Source organism: Mus caroli, chromosome 14 (genome assembly GCF_900094665.2).
Source record: "Mus caroli chromosome 14, CAROLI_EIJ_v1.1, whole genome shotgun sequence".
NCBI lineage: Eukaryota > Metazoa > Chordata > Mammalia > Rodentia > Muridae > Mus > Mus caroli.
Genome location: NC_034583.1, coordinates 72,540,032 through 72,545,560, shown reverse-complemented (window position 1 = coordinate 72,545,560; position 5,529 = coordinate 72,540,032). Strand labels below are relative to the sequence as shown.

The following is a 5,529-nucleotide window of genomic DNA, read 5'->3' as shown; positions in this document are numbered from 1 at the left end:
AAACTGTCAGAAGGACTTTAATTGGTAAGATGCTGGCCTAGCAGTCAGGAAAAAGTACTGATTTCAACACTCAGTACTGCATAATCAGAATACAGTTCTTGCCTATAATCTCAGTACTCCTGGGGCATACAAGTCCAAACCTGAAAGGTGGTTATTGCGGACTTACTGTGTCTGGTGCGTGGCTGGGCTAAAATGAACCCCAATAATAAATAAAAAATAAATGAAATTGGAAAGGAACTTGCTGGTACACACAAAGTGTTTATTGGGAAGGGTAAGAGGATAAGAGTGTAATGGAGGACGCACATGTATCTGCAAACACACACACATATAGGCACATATACATATACACATATGTGTGTATATATATATATATATATAAGTATATCTATATCTATATATGTATATATATATTAGAAGAATAAATTAACACATCTCTAATTTTTAGCTTAAAAATGAAAATTTACAATAAAACTTTATTAATTTAATCTTTAGCGTTTTGAATATTTTTATTTTTGTGACATGGTTGGTAGTTGTTCGTGATAGTTAGTAGTGCATATTTGTTTGTTTGTTTGTTTAATTATTTATTTATCTATTTTACCAACTAGAGCACTGTCAGGGGTCATATATTAACCTTTAGTCTTCCATAGTCTTCATATCTACTTGTGACAGCTTCCTATTATTGAGTTAACCACGATGAAGACTTCATGCCTCAACTACTGTTCCTAGGGTCATCCTGGGTTTAAGATTTGTGTGACTCGTTGGTCACAATTTCTTTGTCAGTTGTCAATAATTCAGTTTTATATGTGTTTCTGCTTCAGGATGCTTCAGAAGCACCAACATTATGCTCATGGCAAGAGATCTAAAACTCCCCTGTGAGCAAAGCTTATGCAGCATCTGTTACCCCTTTAGACGACCTTCTTGTGCTTGGGAGTAACACACCCTGGGCTTCGATTTTCTTTCTTCATTTTTCTTTTTTTTTTTTTTTCTTTAGTCAAATCAACTAAAAGCACAAAATTTGGTCACAAACTGATGACAAAATAAGTTTGATTATGATAGAACATGATTTTGCTGGGCAGTGGCAGCACACACCTTTAATCCCAGCACTTGAGAGGCAGAGGCAGGCAGATTTCTGAGTTTGAGCCCAGCCTGGTCTACAGAGTGAGTTCCAGGAAAGCCAGGGCTACATAGAATAACAAAAACAAAAACACACAACTGAAAAACAACAACAAAAGAAAATGAATTCTTCTGGTGCCAGTTTAGCTGATAACATAAAGTCTAGCAATACTAAGTTTTTGCTTCTCTGTAAATACCACTGGATGTTTAAAATGTTAGAATTGATTTAAACCTAACTAAATGTACATTATCTGATGAATCACAAAATCCATAAATGATGAGAATCAACTATATTCTTGAATTATATAATTATTTAAACTTAGAAACACCATTATTATTTGTGCTTGTGTGTATGTGTGCATGTGTGTTACATACAGCTCAATTCTCAGGACTGCGTGTACATGTATGGAGAGACCAGAAAAATTTATCTGTTGCTCACCTTGTTACTGCCTTGAAACAGTGTCTCACTGAACCAAAAGCTACCATTTTTAATAGTCTGGATAGACAAGAATCTCTCAAAATACACCACTTTCCCCTATATTGGATGTGAATTCAGGCAAACCCAACTTGCCTGTCTTTGTATGTGGAAACTGGCAATTGGATCTCAAGTCTTCAGGTTCTTATGTTTACCAAGTAATCTCACCTACTGATCCATTTCAATGTCCCCAGTATTTGTACACTAAATTAAATATAAAATTTAAGTCTTAAAATTGGCAAGGCATTATAATCAAGATTTTCAGAGTATACAGAATGATTCGAGATCATCCATGCTTTAAAAACTTTGTGTTTGATTTCACAGACATCCTACAAACTATCTGCATTGTGTTATTGACTCTACTTGAATCAACAAAGGTAAAGAAAAAGTGACACTACAATCAGGGCTGCAAACAGTATCAAATTTAGAAACTCCTACTCTGAAATGCAAAAAGGGAAAATGAACACATGTAACACTATAAGCAGTGAGTACAAATCAAAGATACACATTGACTTTTCCGTGGATCTCGATTACTTACCGTGTGGGTTTCTCCAACAGTTCTTTTCACCCTGGGCATTAGAAGTATCCAATGGTTAAATTGATCCAATGGAAAAGTTTGCAATAAGTAGAGTAGAGAAGAAAAAAAGCAATTGGTAAGTAGCAGCATGGTGTGTCCAGAAGTGAATCAGATTGAAGACACTCAAGCTTTCAATAACATCAGAGAGATTTCCCTAGCATGAAAATAGGAAGAAATTAAGGTAAATGAAGTTGTGATCAAAGAGTATGTGTTAAGAGTTTAAGTCAACAGAGGCCCAATAGTTTGAGATGCTTACAAAGTCCAAGACTTCCAAAAGATTTGAAAGTGAAAGGTTTAGATTGATTGGTTCCTGCTAAAGATGTTTTCAGTATGGAGAATTGGATTTTTTTCACATTTATTCTGATTGAAGTTCCTAAAACAAAGAACATTGTGAGTTATACAGCAATGCCCATTACACATGAGCAATGATAACTGTAGAGGTTAAAACTATATGTAGAAGATGCTTGGAGTCTGATATCATAAACCCTAGGAGGGTTATACTTATATGAGAATAGGAAAAGAACTATTAGGAATTGAATATAGGTAGTCAGGAGGATGCCAGTGTCATCTCAGATTTCTAAGTTCTCTGTTGTACAGAAAGCTCAGAGTATCATGTTCCTGTTAGAATTACCACTGGAGAGCTTAATGTGCTGAGTCTGAAAGGGAACATAAAATAATGTCAAGCATGTTCAGAGAAAATTGTGTATGTGGGCTTAGAGCTTAAAGAATGGTTTTATAACAAAAAATGAATTCCAGAAAACACACATTACAAAAATGTCTGTAGAAAGAGAGTAGCAGTGAGTGGAGAAAAGAGAATCCTGGTCATGAAGGGAAATTGGGTCAATTCTGATTTTGCACATTTGGTGGTATTTAGGATGATTGGAATTAAACGTGTTAATGAGTTAAATAGGAATTGCATCCTCAGCAAATCATGTGGAAAATTCAATCAGTAATAGGATCTCAACTTACCCTACTACGCTTCCCAGTCTTAACCCATGCATGTGGCTTCAGGTTGATGAACATATGTGCAAGTGTTTTCAATCATCTAGAAATAAACAGCTGACCTATTCTGAGGCCTGCTTCTAAGAAACATAACAGGCTGGTGATTAAGACTGTCTGTGCATATTGTGAATAGATTTAGGAGCTATTAACAGCTGTATTTTTTTTATACTAAGGAGACCCGAGATTCGAAGATTGCTTACCTAATTCATATTTGATTTCTTCAACTATTCTCTCATATCTTCCTGTTATTTTTCTCTGGGTATTCTCTCTAATAAACATATCTACTTCTGTACACACACACACACACACACACACACACAAACGGCGGTTGGGGAATGGTTGTACAGAAGGAATATATATATATTCCTGCATTTGTATTCCATTACTGACTCTTGATATATCTTTTTACCTCTCTTTATACCTCTTTCTCTCCCACCACAGTCCTTTTTGACAGAGAAACATACATAAATGCATGCACTCAGAAATGCTTAGCAGTTAAGAGTATACACTGGTTTAACAGATAAGTGATCAGTTTCCTGAGCACATATTAGGTGTTGCACAATCTCTTGTAACTCCAGCTCCAAGTAGATCTGAAACCACTGAACTACAGCTTCCAGCACTCCAGTGCATATACCCTTGGTATACATATATGTAATAAGAAATAGAAATAAGGTTTTAATTCCAGATTTTGCATATGAGAAAACCAGCAATATCTGTACATCTTAATTTGTTTTTTGGTTTTTTTCAAAACAGGGTTTTGTGTAGCCCTGGCTGTCCTAGAACTCACACTGTAGACCAGGCTGGTCTCAAATTCAGAAATCTGCCTGCCTCTGCCTCCAAGTGCTGGGATTAAAGGCATGTACCACCACTGCCCAGTGTTAATCTGGCTAATTTTCATTTTTGGCCTTGATGATCTCAAGTTTCATTCATTTTCCTGAAAATGACAATTTTTTCCTTATGGGTAAATAAAACCACTCTGTATATACCACACATTGTTCCAAATATTGATTTAATAACAGTAATCTAGGATGGTTCCTTATCTTGGTATAGCTAGAGCACAGCAATCAATATCATTATGCATGCCTCCCTGTGATACCCTGATTTAGATTCCTTTAGGCTTATTCCCAATAGTGACAAACCTGGATTACTGTATTTTGTATCTTAATGATAGCCATTTTCACTATAGTGATATGAAATCCTGATGTTCTTTTAATTTGCATTTCCATTATAAAAAGAAAAAGACAGTGAATAGTTTTTCAAATGTATATTGGCCATTTTGTATTCCATTATTTTTTAGAGCTGTCATTTCAATTTATTTACCAACTATGTTTAACTCTAAGAGCTTGCAATGATATTAATTCCCTATCTCATATATAGTTGACAAAGATTTACCTTTATTCTTGATGTTGTCTCTCCACTATACTAATTGTTCACATTGCTTTGGAATTCCATTTAATACCATAATTTATGGCATTATTTCCTAAACTACTGAAATCTTTTCCAGAAAGGTTTTGCTCAAACCTATACTTTGAAGAATTTTGGCTAAGTTTCATCTTTAGAAATTCCAGAGATTCATTTTAATAGATGCAAAAACTGACTTTTTAAAGTATAACATACTTTCATGATAAAAATCCTCAAGAATTTAGGAATAGAAAGAATGTATCTCCATAAACCAAAGGCTATAAATTACAATCCTATAGCTAGTATTCTACTAAATGGAAAAACATTTGAAAGCATTTCCTATAAAGTCTAAGACAAGAACATGCTGCTTGCTATCTCTCTACTTTTGTTTGATACAGTGATCCAAGTCTTAGCAAAAGAAATTAGTCAAGGGAGGAATAAAGAGAAAAATGGGCATTAAAAGAAAACAAATAATATCATCCACATTTGCAGGTGACATTATTCTGTGTTTTTAAGAATCCCTTTGGCAAGCACTCGGGTGCCTTGCCAGAGGAGTCTCCGGACACCCACAAGGACCCACACAGGACTCCCCACAGGATCCTAAGACCTCCAGTGAGAGGAACACAGCGTCTGCTCCAATCCAATCGTGCAGAACCTGAGACTGCATTAACTAGGGAAGCAGGCAACCCGGCCTCTGCTGGGGCACAAGTCCCTTCCGGTCCACTCGAGCACCAGGGTGCCTTGCCAGAGGAGTCTCCAGACACCTGCAAGGACCCACACAGGATTCCCCATGGGATCCTAAGTCTTCTGGAGATTGGAACACAACTTCTGCCAGGAGGCAGGTTCGAACACCAGATATCTGGGCACCTTCCCTGCAAGAATAGAGCTTGCCTGCAGAGAATACTCTGACCACTGAAACTAAGGAGAGAGCCAGCCTCCCAGGTCTGCTGATAGAGGCTAA

At 36.4% G+C, this 5,529-nt stretch overlaps 1 long non-coding RNA gene across 2 annotated transcripts in view; it reads left to right on the top strand.

Moving 5' to 3' along the window:
• The first annotated feature begins 1,910 nt into the window (after positions 1-1,910).
• Positions 1,911-5,529, top strand: part of LOC110309935 — a 28,768-nt gene continuing 25,149 nt past the window's right edge. For both annotated transcript variants that reach the window (XR_002379771.1, XR_002379772.1), the window contains exon 1: positions 1,911-1,965. This is a non-coding gene — a long non-coding RNA (uncharacterized LOC110309935). The remainder of the gene's footprint in view (positions 1,966-5,529) is intronic.